This window comes from Nannospalax galili, unplaced genomic scaffold (assembly GCF_000622305.1).
Source record: "Nannospalax galili isolate Female #2095 unplaced genomic scaffold, S.galili_v1.0 scaffold132, whole genome shotgun sequence".
In the NCBI taxonomy this organism is placed as follows: domain Eukaryota; kingdom Metazoa; phylum Chordata; class Mammalia; order Rodentia; family Spalacidae; genus Nannospalax; species Nannospalax galili.
In genome coordinates, this window is record NW_008332644.1 from 3,061,234 (window position 1) to 3,078,647 (window position 17,414).

Consider the following 17,414-nt stretch of genomic DNA (forward strand, 5'->3'; position numbering starts at 1 on the left):
GAAGAATATTGTGAAAATGACCATCCTACCAAAAGCCATTTTTAGATTCAATGAAATGCCAATCAAAACCCCTATGACATTCTTCAGAGAGCTGGAAGAATAATCCTAAATTCATATGGAAGCACAGAATAACTCAGATAGCCAAAGCAACCCTGAGCACTAAGAGAAATGCTGGGGAGATTTTTATACCAAACTTTAAACTGTATTACAGAGCTAAGGTCATAAAAACAATATGGTACTGGCACAAAAATAGACCCATAGATCAATGGAACAATATTGAAGACCCAAGTATGAGTACATTCAATTTCAGCCACCTGATATTTGACAAAGGGGCCAAGAATATTCACTGGAGAAAAGACAGCATGTTCAGCAATTGGTGCTGGCAAAACTGGATCTGCACCTGTAGAAGAATGAAACTAAACCCCTATCTTTCACCCTGCACAAAAGTCAATTCCAAATGGATCAAAGACCTCAATGTAAAGCCTGAAACTCTGAAACTGTTAGAAGAAACCACTGGGAAAAGCCTACAAGACATAGGTGTAGGAAAGGATTTTCTAAACTGGACATCAATTGCTCAGGAATAAGGGCAAGAATTAACAAATGGAACCTCATTAAACTAAAAATCTTCTGTACATCAAAAGAAGCAACCATGGAACAGAAAACCCACAGAATGGGAGAAAATCTTCACCAATGACACATCCAACAGAGGTTTAATAACCAGAATTTATAATGAACTCAAAAAACAGAGAACCAAGACAAGAAGCATCCCAATTAAAAGATGGGCTAAGGAGCTGAACAGAGAGTTCTCAAAAGAAGAAGTAAGATGGCTATGAAACATCTTAAAAGATGTTCAACATCACTAATAATCAGGGAAATGCAAATTAAAACCACTTTAAGATTTCACCTCACCCCAGTCAGACTGGGTAAGATCAAGAAAACAAATGATACCAAATGTTGGAGAAGATGTGAGGAAAGGGGAACACTCACCAACTGCTGGTGGGGCTGCAAACTGGTTCAACCCATATGGAAAGCAGTGTGGAGAACTCTTAAAAAACTACAGATGAACCTACCATTTGACCCAGTTGTATCACTCCTTGGCATATAACCAAAGAACTCATCCTATTGCAGAGACACTTGTACATCCATGTTTGTTGCTGCTCTTTTCACAATAGCTAAGAGATCTTTCTGTAGAAAGCCCTTCTGCATCCATAAGAGTCCAATAAGTGTTGCCTCTTTCCAAGAGGGATTGTAAGAGTGGGGCTTCCTTTTTTATTCCATTAATCATTAGTGCAGTGGGAACTGGACATGACTGAGCACTGCTCTGTTGGATATGCTGAATGAGACCTTACCATATTGTTCTTGGTAACTACTTTTTTATTTTGCTAGCACCAAGCTCTGATAAGTGATTATGTATCCAGATATAACTACAGGAACCAGGATAATGGAAAGGAAACAGGGAGGTAAAGGAAAAGAAAGAACCTGAAAGAGAAGAAAAATAGGAAACAGGCCTTAATAAGGGAGATATGGATAAAAATTGGATTAGTTTAAGGGAGGAGGGAAGGAAGGGTATACAAGGAATGTAGGGGATGGGGGAAAGAAGGAGCTCAAGAGAGGTAGGACCATAGGAGAAGGGTATTAGTAAGGGAGAAAGGGGGAATTGGTCTCTGCCCAAGATTTATCTACATGGCATACAGTAATTAAAAAAGTACCGCCAGGCGTGGTGGCGCGCACCTGTAGTCCCAGCACTTGGGAGCATAGGCAGGCGGATCTCTGTGAGTTCAAGGCCAGCCTGGTCTACATAATGAGTTCCAGGTCAGCTGGTGATATAGAGAGACCCTGCTTCAAAAAGACAAAAATAAATAAATAAATAAATAAATAAATAAATAAATAAATAAAGTACCAGACTGGTAGAACTAACCTTCTTGGATGTTTAACAGACTTACTTTGAGGCCTATACTAATTTGGTCAGAGGGACATAAAGGACAGTTTTTGCTCCTTGCCCTCCTAAGTCGACTAGTTCCAGGGGACTATGAGCATTTCTCAAAATGTCCTGTCATTGTGGTGGGTCACCTGTCCTCTTGATTAAAGAGGCTGAGGAGACCCCATCAGATGGACTTGAACCAGTGTCCAGTCTACAAAGAGGGTCAACATAGAGGAATCACTTCCTCCATGCTTCCAAGTGAAGCCAACCATGGTCAAGCAGAACCTTTGACTTATCTTCACATAGGCAGAACTGGTAAAAGAAAGGAACCAGGGGCTCCTCTAAAGCCCATGTGACCCCTGAGGAACAGATCCTCAAGTGAATTTAAGAGTAAAAATAAATAGTTTTTTCTGCGCCAACTGTACGGCCTTAAACATCCAAAAGGAAAGTATAACCAAAGATTAAAGGGACCAATATAATTTCTTAAGAGTCCATATGCATAGCTAAAGGTTACATAAGAAGCAACAATGCCAGATAGGAGACACCTTCTTTTGAGTTGTTGGCCAGGGTGACCAAAGGGACTCCCAAATAGTAACCCAGCTCAGAACTGGGAAGATGAACAGCAGACCCTTATCTTATCTAAAGGAGTACTGACAATTGATTGCTGCTAGAAGAAGAACAGCTGACCCTCCTAAAACAAAGACCTCTAGATAGGCTGACTAGATTCACCAGAAGGGCAAGTAGTGGGGATTGGCTGGGGTGCCGACAACACAGCAGACAGTAGCAGGGATAGCAGAGTATAAGGGCTCTAGTGGGGTGAGGGAGGCTGTGGGAGGGTGCCACCTGGGAAGTGGATGTATAGTAAAATAAGATGGCTTGGAATGTTCTGTGTGATACACACATACATACACACACACACACACACAAATCAACAAATTTTTAAAAATGTATTATGTTTGAGGAGGAAGCATGGAAATTTATGTCATGCTAATTAGTAGAGGTGATAAACATTACCATTGAAATCTACAGGATGACTTTATAGACACATTCATTGAAATTCTAATCAGTTGATCAGCCTTGTGGGATAGTCTAGTTTGAAGATCGAAGGTTTTTTTCTGGGGACTTTTATTCATAGACTTAAGAGGTAAACAAAGGATCACAAGCCTAGGAATGTAGAAAGCTGGAAGATTCTTGAAGGTCCCTCCCCAGCTCTACCTGAGTGAAGAGCATTAGGGAGGTGCCCCTCACTAGCCAAGCAGCAGGGGGAGTGTTTTTTGAACTGTAAGCTATGCTAGAGAGTGCCAAGCTTGCAGCTTTTGTGAGTCACCAGCCATGCTAGGTGGGCTTTTTGCTGATGTAGCTCCTTTTGAGTCATTCCTGCTCTTGTCAGTAACTATTATTCATGTCCTGTTAGTAACCCTAATAAAAACTTATTGGCTCACCAAGTTGGACTTTGGTACAATTATTTTGGTCTGTCATGGGTTCCCTTTCTAATGTGAATAGAGGAATGTGTGCTGTGTCTTCCCAAGTCCCTCACACAACACATGACCATCACTCCAGGGATGGAAGTTGGTTCAGTGTATGCAATAAGTGAATGCAATTCACTACATAAATAGACTTAAAGACAGAAATCACCTGTTCATCTCAATGGTTGTAGCAAGGCCATTGACAAACGTCAAAAACTCCTTATGATAAAAGCCCTGAAGAAACTAGAAATATAAAGAATGTTCCTCAATACAGTAAAGTTTATTTATGACAGACCTATGACTGACATTATACTAAATGAGGGAAATGGAGAGCATTTCCTCCCAAAATTTGAGAAGACAAGTGTGTTCACTCTCTGCGCTCTAATGGAATATAGTGCTCAAAGTCTTAGAGCAATAAGACAAGAGAAGGAAATAAAAGGAGTGCAAATAGGAAAGGAAGAAGTCAAACTATCCCTATTTGTAGAACCTATGCATAAAACCCTTAAGAGTCCACCAGAAAACTTTCAGGCCTGATCAGCAATTTCACAAAAGAAACAAAATAAAAATGTCAATGTACAACAATAAGTAACTGTTTTGTATTCCAATAACTAACTTACCAGGAATGAAATCATGAGAAAAAAAAATAACATTCACAGTAGCTTCAAAAATACATAAATAGGATCTGGGGAGATAGATCAGTGGATAAAGTGTTTGATGCACAAGTGTGAAGACTACAGTTTGGGTCCCCAGAATCCAGATGCATGTCAGCAATCTATAATCCCAACAGAGACAGGGACTCCCTAGGGAAAGCTAGTTAGCTAGACTACCAGCCAGAATTGGCAAGCTCTGAGTTTACCAAGAGACTCTACCTGAATAAACAGGGTAGAAGCAATCAAAGATGCATACACGTGTGCGCGCACACACACACATACACATACCATATACACACTTACATGTGCACCCAGACACATGCAAAATATATCACACATACATATATACACACACAAGATAAATAAATAGTAAATAAAATTCTTAGGAGTAAACCAAGCCACGTAGGTTAGGTCTACAATAAACTTCAAGACACTGAAGAGAAGAAATCAAAGACTAGAAGATAGAAATCACCTCCTATGGTCCTGAATAGGCAGAATTAATATTGTAAATGGCTATATAACCAAAAGTCATCTACAGATTCAATGCAATTCTTATAAAATCTCAATGACATTCTTCACAAAATTAGATAAAAGTATCAAAATTCATGTGGAAGAACACATGGCTCCTAATGCCTAAAGTAATTCTTTACAGAAAGAACAACAACACTCAATTTTATATTACCAAGCCATAGTAATAAAAAGAATATGGCACTGCCACAAAAAAGACATGTAGATCAACGGAATTGAATTAGAGGACCCAGAAACAAACTTACAAAGTTACAGGCATCTAATTTTTTCACAAAGCTGTCAAAAACAGACATTGCTGGGAAATCACAATTTCTACAAGTAGAAGAATAAACTAGATTCTTCTCTCTCACCCTTCACAAAAATTAATTTAATATGAATCAAAGACCTTAATGTGAGACCTGAAACTTTGAAGCTGTTATAGGAAAACATAGGTAAAACACTTCAAAATACAGGCAAAGGCAAAGATTATCTGAACAGAAATCCTATAGCATAGGAAACAATCCCAAGAATTGACAGCTGGGATTTCATGAAGCTAAGAACTTTTGCATAGCAAAAGAAAAACTCACCAGAGTGAGAAGACTGCCTGAAGAATGGGAAAAAATAGCTGCCAGCTACAGACCAGAGAGGGGATTAATGTCCAAAATACATATAAAGAATTCCAAAAATTAAACACCCCCAAATCATCCAATCAATAAGTGCGCTAATAAACTGAATAGACAGTTTTCAAAAGAAGAAATGCAAGTAGCCAATAAGCATGTGTAAAGGTGTTCAACATCCTTAGCCATCAGATAAATGCAAATCAAAACTGTTTGGAGGGGCTGGAGAGATGGCTCAGCGGTTAAGAGCACTGGCTGCTCTTGCAGAGAACCTAGGTTGAATTACCAGCATCCCCATGGTGGCTTATAACTCCAATTCTGGGAGATCTGATGCCCTCTTCTGGCCTCTGCAACCTCTGTAGGCATTGCACACATGGGTGCAATTATATACATGCAGGCAAAATACTCATACACATAAAACAAAATACATACTAACAATTACATTCTCCAAATAAAACCATTAGCAACATAAAAAAATACTGTTTTGATACTCCGTCTCACCAGAGACTCAGTCAGAGTGACTGTCATCAAGAAAACAAATGACAACAAATTATAGTGAGGCTGTAGGGAAAGACAACAGTGACTACACTGGTGCCAGTGGGAGTATAAATTCGAATGCGAACTCATGCAGCAAGTGTGGAAATTAACATGCGAGCTCCTTAAAAACTGAAAATATAACTATCATACGACCTTCTATACCACTCGGGTATAGGCTCTAAAGTCAGCATATCATGGTGAAACTTGTACATCCATGTTTCTAGCTGCACTTTTCACAATAGCCAAGAAATGAACCCAGTCCAGATGCCCATCAACAGATGAATGGGCAAAGAAGATGTGGCACACATACACAAAGAAACTTTATGTCACTCTAAAGAAAAATGATGCTATCACATTTGCAGGAAAATGGAAACTATATTATTAGATGTCAGACTCGAAAGCACAAATACCATGTTTACTCTCACACATTAAGCCTAGATTTAATTGTGTGTATGGAAATGTGTGTATGAATGTATTTATATATGTCTAGGTCTCAAAAGCAGGAAGGGGATTATGAGTGAAGAAGAAGAGGACTTAAGGACGCTGAGTAATGAAGACAGAAATGACGTGCATATATATATATATATGTATATATATATATATAATAGGAAAGCAGAGGGGAGATTGAAGGGAGGAGAGGAATCAGCTAGAAGAGGCACAGAGGAGGACTGTGAGGGAGGATGATGAACGAGGGCAAAACATGACATATATATGTAGACATCGAGATACAACCCATTATCTTGTATGCAAAAATTAATAATGAAAGAATTTTGAAAAGATTAACAGAGGCCAATCACAATCCAAGACTGCACTTTGCCACTCATCTTCCTTGCTCTGTTCAGTGCTGTTCCCCTCATAGCTGCCACACTGGCCCTGTTGATCTTGAGAGGCACTCCAGAAAGGAGAAAGAAGGAAAGAGCCGGCACTCAGGCTTGCCATTTGAAGAAGAAGAAATTCACTTGCTTGGAACTGACAAGCTTCAAATAATAGCAGTGATGATGCTGATAAATGAGTCTTCTCAACTTAGACACTAGAAGCCAGTGTGAGGCAGGTGTTGAAGGAGGCTTCACAGATTGCCTACCCAGGTTCCCAGTTCCTTTCAAGTCTAAGCCATCAGGCTGCTCACAGATAACACAGACTACATACATTTTCCTGATGCATTATTTTGCTCCCCACTTACTAGAGTTCTACCTCAAGTATTCTGTTCCCCTCTCTCCCACACACACACAATGTCAGGGAACCAATCTATGTAAAGCTTCAAGGTTTTACTCAGCCAAGTACCCAACAGAAAATAACCTGCCAGGGCTGAAGAGATGGCTCAGCAGTTTAAAACACTTGCTGCTCTTCCAGAGGACTGTTGTTCAGTTCCCAGCAAGCATGTCCCTGACAGCTCCAGGGGACCTGTCACCCTCTTCTGGCCTCTGCAGACACGTGCACAGTCAGACACACACCCATACTTATTATTATTATTAATAATAATAATAATAACAAACATTAAAGAACAGTCCTTCAAGCCACTATAATTCTGTCAAGTCCCTTCAAGTTACCTTCCCTAACTTTACAGCACAATAGAGAGCTGGAAAGCTAGGCACAGGTGGGAGGCTCCTGCTGTCTTGAGAGGTCAAACCTTCAAGGCGAGTTCCACCAGAAAGTGGCCTGGTTTCCTGCAACCACCCCACTCCCACCCTTTCTCTGCCTTCTTCACTCTGATAGCCCCTCCCCACTGCTTCTCCCACTTCTTAACTCATATTTAGATGTTGACTACAACGTTGTCCTTTGAGGAAAGCGAATTTATCTCCAGCAGGTTTGGAAAAGCCTCAGAGGAGCCTCCAGACCCATCCACTCTCCCTTATTCCCTCTCCCTCCCCACCCAGGGTAGCCACTGAAGAGCTAAGTTCAGCCTCTTGTTGCACCCACTGACCCCATCTAGGGGAGGCAGCAAGAAGCCCGAAGTGGGGCAATTGTCTATACCTCTAATCCAGGAGGCCAAGTTTGGAGTGTGAACGGCGGTGCCCTCTACTGTTTGCAACCGGGAGCCTTGAGAGCTCCATTAGCTCCATAAATCCCCCTTCACAGCCTTAAGCGAGTCAGAGCACCCAGGAGCTCAGACCCCAGTTCCCCACTGCCGCCCTCCGTGGCACCTCCACTCACCTTTTCTCCCCACCCACCCTTGCCAGGGTCAGTGGCGGTGTAGGTGACTGAACCTGGCGGCTGGTTGCAAAGACGCTGTTTTCCTCCACCTCCCTCTCCCTCTTTCCCTCACCCCCCACCTCTTCTTCCTCCTCCTCCCTAGGGCTCTGGCCTCCTTTTGCAGATCGTACGCCCAGATCTGGGGAGCTCAGCGCCTGCCTCCCGCCGTGGCTGGACTGCCCAGGGCCCTGCCCCTCAAGGACGTTGGAGGGGCGGACTTGTGCCCCAGACTCCGCATATTTATAGCCTGAGATTGGGAGAAGCTGGATCAGGGTGACATCTGGAGCGGTGTGACTCCCCAGTTCTCTCAGTGCAGAGCTGCTGCACGCACGGTCTACGAGGTGAGGGGCGCACGCGTAGGGGCTTTCCCCTCACCCTAACCCAGGACAGGGGTCAAGCTCTGACGTCGGGTGTGCGAAGGTGGCTGGAATCGGGAAATGGCTTGTAAGGGCGGGGGGCGATTGCTTAGTATAAATGCATCTCTCTTCCAGATGATCCCCCAAAATGTGTGGACCTGAGCAGGAACGCTGAATAACGGTGGTTTAAGAATTTCACCTTGTTTTCTTGCAGCTTAAATAGTAACTGGATCTCAAGACAAGCTAAGAGGAAAGAACAGCTTGAGGGCAGTACACGTGGAGACAGTGTGCCCTCAGGACCCGGGGAGGGGCAGGTTATTTCAAAACCCACTCCGGTTGAAAAACTTTCGATTAAGGTCTAGGTGGTTGCTCCAGCCGTCAGAAATTGATGCAGGCTTGATAAAATACTCAGGTGTGCTGTTTCAAAGAATAAAGCTTGGGAGTGTCAGCTGTGTTGGGAACTTTGGTCTTAAAAGATATTTCCGTCAGTATCGTAAGTTGAGATGCTGACATAAAAAAACGGACGGGAATTGATGGAGTGGAGTGGTTCCTGTACCCCGCACCGGGTGATACATGGCTTTGCATTGCTGTACGTACTGGATCTGTTTCAGCCTGCATACAGTTTCTGAGAAAACAGCAGCTGCCTGTGCTTGGGTTAGAGGATAAGGCAGGAGGGGTCAGCATTCCAGGTGCTTCTACCTTAACCTTCCTGCTGCCCTTCCTGCCACCCTGCACCAATTCGCTCCGGAGGGAGTCATTCTGAGAGTGAACAGCAGATGATCTATTGGGTTGGGGGAAGGGTTTTATTTTCCTTAAATAATTCGGGCTTTTTTTAAAAAAAAAACCATTTGTATGTCTTCCTGTAAAATGGCATCATTTCAAAATACATATTTTTATATAGTTCCACATACTGACGTGCATTGCCCTACACAGGCAAGGTGGATGAGCAAGTCAGGGGCTTCTCTGACTTGTGAGAGATGAGGTCCTGGGTCCGGCTCACTGAGCAGCCTTTTCTTCAGGAGGATATTTGAAATACTTTTGGATAAGTATTTGAAATACAAAGAGGAACCAACCTTTTTCTTTTTCTGGCTTTTTAAGACAGGGTCTTGCTGTTGTCCTAGCTGACCTGGAACTCACTATGTAGACCAGGCTAGCCTGGATCTCATACAGATTGGCCTTCTCCCTCCAGGAGTGCTAGGATTAAAGGCCTGTGCCCTGCCCTTTTTCATCCTTTCTTGGCATTAGTTCTCCTGCTGAATTAAATGAAATCAATCTGTCTTAAATAAATGAACAGAAGTGTTTGATGTCCATTTAGCAAATGTACAAAATATATGTACCTATATTTTATCTCCTTTCAAAACTTTAACCTCCAGCCCATAGCTGAGACTGCAAAACAGAACTCCACAGTGGACTCAGCTGGATTCCTGAAGTGTGTTTAAACAAATCATGATGCTTATTTCTAAAACTGCATACCACCTTGCAACTAACCACTCTGGCACACAGAGGTGAGAGAAGTACTTCTGCTCATTGAGAGAGCTGCAAAGAGAAATTAATTCAAATCTTGATTCATATTGTTGACAGAACTTTATTACATCATCACCACTTGCCATGGGCTATTGGAGCCCCAAGGATTGCTACAGATCTCTGTATAAATTGATACTTGTCCTGATGAGCTGGAAAATTGCTACAGATCTCTGTATAAATTGAGACTTGTCCTGATGAGCGTTTAAAAATGTAACCAGGGGCTGCAGAGATGGCTCAGTAGTTAACAGCACGGGCTACTCTTACAGAGGACCTGTGTTCAGTTCCCAGCACTCACATTACAGCCAATAACCATCCTTAACTCCAGTTCCGGGGATCTGAGGCCCTCTTCTGGCCTTGGCATCATGCAGGTTAAACACTCATACACATAAAAAAATTTTTTTAAAATAAAAAATGGAACCATGCTTCTGGTCCTGAGTATATGCATGCTGAATATTCCTTTACATGTTCTCTTTCCATGAGGATTTCCAGAGATGTCCACTTCACAGCTCATTTTTATAATAGAAATTATTTGAATAACATACCAAGTGATAAATTTAAAATTATTTGGAATTTTATTGTGTAGTAAACTCAAATTTCCATTTTTTCCTCTGTGTCTGTCCATGGTGTTTTCACTTAGGATGTATCAGATGCCTCTGATCTCATCCATGACATTCCATTCCCTTGGCAAAAGTTTAGAAATGAGACATAGCATCCCTTCTGTCATCTTGAAGTACATGTGTTAACCATTTTGCTACTTACTCAAAACATTTGCTCCCCATGTCTTCACATGCCTGGTCAACAGCAATCATGTAAGTAAGTTTCTATTCTTGAGAGGAAAACAACCAAGTCAGAGATTCTCAGAGGCAATATAGAGGATAAGACACAGTCCAGGTGACTTGTAAATCCCTTCCAGCTGTACAATGAAATTATTGTAAAGGACAGGATGTGTTGCTGACAGTGCCTTGCCTCCACTTCCAAGATATCAAGGCTTCAAATGGCGAGTGTATACTTTTTCGAAAGCCTCAGACCCTGAGCTTTTGGTTTCTGTCATTGTCACTCAAACATTCAGCACACCCCCCTTCCCAAAATACAAGTTTACAAACAGCTCTTTTTCATGCTTTTCATTGCCACTTTTGGAATTTTTTTGGTATTTTAAAAATTTGAGAATTTCATGAAGTCTTCAGGTAAAATCCACCTCACTCCTCTCCAATTCTTTTCATACATCACCACTTTCCCTCCCAACTTCCTGTACTCTTTTTTTTCAACCTACTGAGTATACTCAGTGCCACCAGCTATGTCTGTACCATGCATTAAAAGTAAAATGTCTAAATCTAATGTTTTAATGTAAGAAGGCTTCTATTTCTACAGGTTCATATATTTCATTAAAGAAAATTTTAAAAAAATCTCAAAACTGCTTAAGAGCAGAATTTGAACCAAATAGAAAAGAACTGATTGTTCATACCATATGTTGGCCGAGCCATCTCCGAGCCACGACCAGACGGGCCTTCCAGCTTTGTCCTCCTTTCTGTTTGTTTACTCAAATGAACTTATGTGAGCATTAGCTTCAGGGAAACTCTTACATTAAGTATGCTGTGTGGGTGAAGAGGGGCCAGATGAGGGAAAAAGGACCAGGAAAGGAGGACTCACTTACTTTGGAATGGGGAAACTGCCCTCCAGAGTGAGTTCTCTCATATTTTTTTCCTTTCTGATCAGATTTTCAGTATTGTGACCCTTAAAATTTGAGGTTCAGGTTGGTCAGCTTACCCAATGTCTTTCTCGCTGATGAAAGATTTTCACCAATATCCCATCTACCTGCCATACTTTGGTATTTGTTCCTATATTTTGTAGATTAAGAAACCGAGAATCAGAATTTATGGAGATTATCCGACCAATTAAGAACTCTATTGTTAATACAGTATGATTATGCATATATCCCCTTGTATGTTCTACAACTTCAGATGATACCAATCCCTATACATATTATGTTGTTTCCTACAGACCCTGCCACATTGCTGCACTGTGCCACAGTTAAGCTAGCCTCACATGCTTTATGCCCTGGTGTCTCCTTTACATGTAGTATGCTGCCCAAATAAAGTAAAACCAGACCCCAGGAATGTTTCTCCCTAGATCAAACTCTCCCTTATCTCTCTATCAGATAACATACATATGGTTCTATTTCCAAAGGATTCAGGGAGGATCTGAATGAGTTTGTTAGGACAGCTTACCTATGAAAATCTCATTTGTGTCAAGATTAGCGTTCTTGAGAACTAATGACAAAACAGAATGTCTCTTTGGCATAATCACCACCAAAGTGATAGTGAAACTGATAAGAAGTATCTCCAAAAAGTGACATCAGCTATACAGTCCTAATAATGTTCAACATCGTAAGTTGATTCATCTACTCTTGTGGGGAGAAAGAAAGTTAACATATGCTGAGTGTCTGTCACATTTCAGGAACTGTGCCAAAAGCTGAACATAAATTCTTTAATGGTCACAAAAGCTCCGCGAAGCAAGTATTATCAGGCCTGTCAGTCATTCATTCATTTTAAAACTACAGGCTGGATAGTAAATGTGAAAGAGATGACACTTGTGACTATTGGTGTGAACCTACATAATATATACCAAAGCAGCCCATTTGTGTGAGGAATTTAATGTATCTAAACACTAAGCCACGCAGAATGCTTTTATCTAGACAATGGGATATGTTGTGTGGATGCAAACTGGATCATCAAGACCATCACTGCATTTCTGTAATAAAAACAAACTGCATATGGGTGGGTACACCACCCTATTGCTGCATCCAGCATTATCATAATTTAAAATTCCCAGTACTGGTGAAAGCTTATTAAAATTAGACTATGCACAACTGGATGAACATGTAGTATAACTGTACAATGCGATTTTATATTTGCCACTAATTGAAGTTATAAGCCATAAAAATACTCAGCTCTCACATAACTAACACACACATATGGATTAGGTTTCACTTGGAATTTCCTCTGGCCGGCTGTTGGAATGTTTGCCAAGTGCTTTCTAAAGTTCTGCGATAGCCTTGGTTTTTCTAATATTTGCCTAGTGCTTATTAACCTCAATGAGAGTTTTATCTCCTTCTGAGGCATAATTTTACTTTGTGACCCACTGTGGCTAATATAATTCAGCATAAAAAGTAAGACTGGGGCTAACAAGATGACTCAGCTGGTAATGCACTTGCTGCCAAGTCTGACAACCTGAGTTCAACCCTCGGGACACACATGGTGGGAATAGAGAACTAACTACTGAAGCTTGTTTTCTGATCTGCACGGGTACCTCATGGTATGCCTGCCCATGTGCATACACACAAATAGATAAATATAAAGCAGCTTTAAAAAAATTAAACTAGGGGGAGGTGGGCAGGAAGTCCCAAATCTAGCCGAGTCTCTATTGGCAATTGACAGCTGCTAGGAAAGGGAGAGTCGGTTTTCCTTATTGGCGTGCCATCTGGTAGGTTCACCAGACTCCAAGGGATAGACCCACACCTAAGAGCATTAGGGAAACACATAGCAGACTGGATAGACCTTGGAAAAAAGGAACAAATAATAATAGAAGACGTGGACATGATGTGGCAGGGGTGGAAAGGAGGGAGGAAAGGAAAAAAAAGGAAAGGATGAAAGGAGGGAGGAAGACTGTGTATAAATCACGTGGTTTTTTCAGGAAGGTATAAGAAATTCAGAGCGAGTGACATGAATACAGCAAGTGAACAAACCACCAAGACTGAAGTATGCAGGTTGTGTTATCCTGTGAATTTGGACTTTATCTCATAAGCTTGGGGAATCATAATAGAATTTTTAGAAATTGTTATGAAAAATATCATACATACAGAAAAGGAAACAAATCATAGCAGTTAAGCAGTGACGTTTCTCAGAATGACCATATCTATGTAACTAACCCCCTGCAAAATAAGAAACCAGACATCACCACTATCTAAATTCCTTTCCTGTCTCCACTCAGTCATTGCTTCACCTTCTACCTAAATCTATTGCTACTTGCCTTCCAAAATAATGCATTACCTCAAGCTTCATATAATGTTAATAGTATATCATGATCTCTTCTGCAATTTGGCTCAACATTAATATTTGTTGTATTTATTTATTTATGTGGAGGGTTGTGCCAGAGGGTCATTTTCTTTTTCTTGTTGTATGCCATTATATAGTATGACTATGCCATGGTTTAATTATGCACTCTGTTATTAATGGGCTTTTGGGTTGCCTCCAGGTTTTTGCTATCATACATATGCTTCATTACAATAATTTGTTTCTTATCACGATTCTTAGGCTGGTATTCTAGAAGAGCCACTCTGATTGCAATGTGGACAGAATGAGTAATGGGTCTAGAGAAGAAAAACAAAAAACACATAAATTTAGACTGTAGGAGAAGGCAGAAATGGGAATGTGTGGATTCAGTGGTTGAGGAGTGCAGGGAAGGATGACATTTGTGTTTCTAAACCTGGTGGCTGTTTCATTTTGCCAAAACTGAGAGCACAGGGTGTGACTAAGAGCACATTTATGGGACCTCAGAAAGGTTAAGGGAAGGACTGAGATGATTCCAAATCTGTGCTCCTTCAAGTCACTGCTCTTTTCTTCCAGGTTTCCACCTTGCCCCTTCTGCCTGCAAGAGCTTTCCCAGTCTCAAATGGTAATGTGTAATGACACCAAGAAGGTACATGAGCTACCTCCACATTTGCTAAAATGTTGCTCCCTGAGTCATTTTATTTTACCTTTAATTACGTCTCCTTTTAGCAGTACAATTATAAAAGAGATTATGACAGATCATGGAAAACTTTATTTTCTGTTTTATACTATAACTCAGGGCGAATGAATGGAAATAGGAAAAGTAGAGTGTGGAGTCATGACCTGGATGGTTCAGGCACATGGATCCAGATTTAAAAAAAAAAACATATGCGAAGAGTTAGATTTTAACATTTCATGGGAGAATTTTTTTTTTTTTGAAAATGCAGACAGCCTGCCTATGAGGTGTGCATTGTGCAGCATCGGGAAGTGATTAGGCAGTTTCTTTGGGAACAGGTGACAGATTGAGTTCTCCTAGCATGCAGAACGTTTGTTAGAAAATGCCCTTGCAAACTGCATCAGAGGAAGGGAGGAAAGCAATATTAAGCTGAGAGGAAGCTGAGTGAAAAACGAGGGAACTTTGAGCTAAAATAATCCATCAGAGTTGTCATAAACTGGGCAAAAATAGCCAGGTTCCTTTATCGGTCATTTGGTGCAGCCTCCTCTGGAAAAGCATCTTTTGAAAGAAGGCGGCCCTGTCCAGCTGAGGACACCCCAGAAGAGACAGAGAGCCAGGGACTTCTGACAGCTGTTCTAGCATCTGGAGCTCCAGGTCCTTTCTTGAAGGAGGGATGTGGGTGTGTGTCTCTGTGTCCATTCTTGCACATGCTAAACACATGCTCTACCACTGAGCTACTCCCTCAGCTCTTGAGATTATTTTCTAACATAGACTTCCACCATGGAGAATTAAATTGTTAATAGATAACATTCAGGCTATATCCAATTCAGATCTACAATTACTTTTCATTATTCTCAAAATGTGAAACTATGGAAGAATTTATAAATATTCCATTTCACCTTAAATCTGTCTTCTCTCTATTATTAGCAGGACATAGGAATTCATATAAACTTACATGGCTCTAGATGAGGAAGTTCCCTTTGAAAAACTGTGTATACTACGTATTTTTTGCAGTAGGAACTTTTTAGATGACCATAAAGGATTTGGGGCTCGTGTGTGTGTGCATGTGCATGAGTGCATGTGTGTGTGTGTGTGTGTGTGTGTGTGTGTGTGTGTGTGATAATGAGATCTGAACCTAACACTTGAAATAGACTGCTCTTTTTTGAAAACAACTGAAATATAAGAGAAAATCAGCTCGTGATAAACTTTCTTTTATATCTCTGTTTATACAAGCAGAATAGTGTCCTATGCATAGATTTTTAAGCTTTTGGAAAGGCACTGACAGATGCCTATCAGACTGAAGACAGGTCTTCAGGGAAATGTTAATTGTGAGGTGGTGGAACTCATAGGATATGGAGCCCAATACTATATCCTTAGGTTACTGGAAACACTAGCAGGAGATTTGGGGGTCCTAGCCTCTCTTTCTTGTGTGCCTTAGCAGTGGGGTTGAAGAGTTTGCTCTCTTAAGAGTAGAGCCTGGGTATGACGGTTAATCCTGACTGTCAACTTGGTGGAATTTAGAATCACTTTTGTAACAAATCTCTGGGCATGTCTAGGGATTATCTAGATTGGGTTAACTGAGGTGGGAAGACCCACTCCAAGTGTGAGTGGCACTAACCCGTAGTACCAGATTGAATAAGAAGGATACAGTGTGCTGAAGACAGACATTCCTCTCTGTCTCTGCTCTCGGACTGTGGGTGTGATGTGACCATCTGCTTCATGATCCTATCGCCATGACTTCCCCTCCAGGGTAGACTGTACTCTTGAACTGTGAGTCAAAGTAGACCCTTCCTTCCTCAAGCCACTCTTGTCAGGTGTCTGGTCTCAGCAATGAGTGAAGTAAGTAAAACCCTGGGAAAACCTCTTTCTTCACACTGGCTGGAGACTGTGTCTCTGGACATCAGGATTCATTCTCTCTTGTTTTCAGGGCTGGCATAGCTGGTCCTGGCTTCCCACAAACTGTGCTTAGTGAATTTCAACAGAGTCACTCTATTGTTTAATGGCCTAGAATGGACAGAATTACAGTCCCTTTTAAACATCCATCCCAGCTCTAGTTCTAAATATAATTTGCTTTCTACTTCACTTTGGCTTTAGAAATAGCTGCAAAACATCCTTATAAATGAAATATGGGTTTTAAAAAAACGTCATTGGCTATTTGACCTTGGTTTGTTAGTTTTCTGTAATGTTCTTACGCCAACTCTAGCTCATTTCTCTTGATTTTAATTTGATTGTCCTCACTTTGTTCATATCATGACACAAGTTCTTCAACCACTCATTGTTTCAATTTTCCCATGTCTAAAATGGAATAGCAATTCCATTGTTTTGTATCTGTTGGAAGTAAAGGGACTGTGCTATCGGTGTACCGGAAGACATGGTAGATGTCATGACAGCTGTTATCTTGTTCCTGTGAGAACAGTTGTAGAAATAATCAAGCCCTACATGTAGGTAAAGTGTCTCCCTAAACTTTGAAACCACTACAAAAATCTTCCTTAAGGACGAAGTCAAGGTCATGCTCAGTCAGCTACACAGTGAGTTTGAAGTCAGCCTGGGCTACATGAAACCACATAGCCATATCTACTTATATCTATATCTATAGCTAATCATGTAAGTATGTATGAAGCAAAAACTGTGTAGGGGAACAAAGGGGATTAATCAGAAGAAGAAATGAGAAAAAGGGAAGTGGAGGATATGGGAAAATATGCTCAATGTACAACATATACTTGTTAGCATACAGTACCATGTATCATGATATAAACAAGGAAATTAAAATTAATTAATTAAAAATAAACTTTTTTTAGACATACAAAAGTGACAAGCCCTAGGCTTTGACTCTGGAGTTCCATTTGTGCCTAGAGAATTACCTGATTTCTGTATGCTGTATAATATCCCTCACTTTAGTGTGCAAATGCTGGGGGGGGGGGGTT

At 41.0% G+C, this 17,414-nt stretch overlaps 1 protein-coding gene across 1 annotated transcript in view; it reads left to right on the forward strand.

Annotated features, from left to right (window-relative positions):
• The first annotated feature begins 7,771 nt into the window (after positions 1 to 7,771).
• Positions 7,772 to 17,414, forward strand: part of Htr1e (5-hydroxytryptamine receptor 1E) — a 73,779-nt gene continuing 64,136 nt past the window's right edge. Inside the window, exon 1 of the mRNA XM_008827551.1 lies at positions 7,772 to 8,229. The gene's annotated coding sequence lies outside the window, so the exon portion shown is untranslated. The remainder of the gene's footprint in view (positions 8,230 to 17,414) is intronic.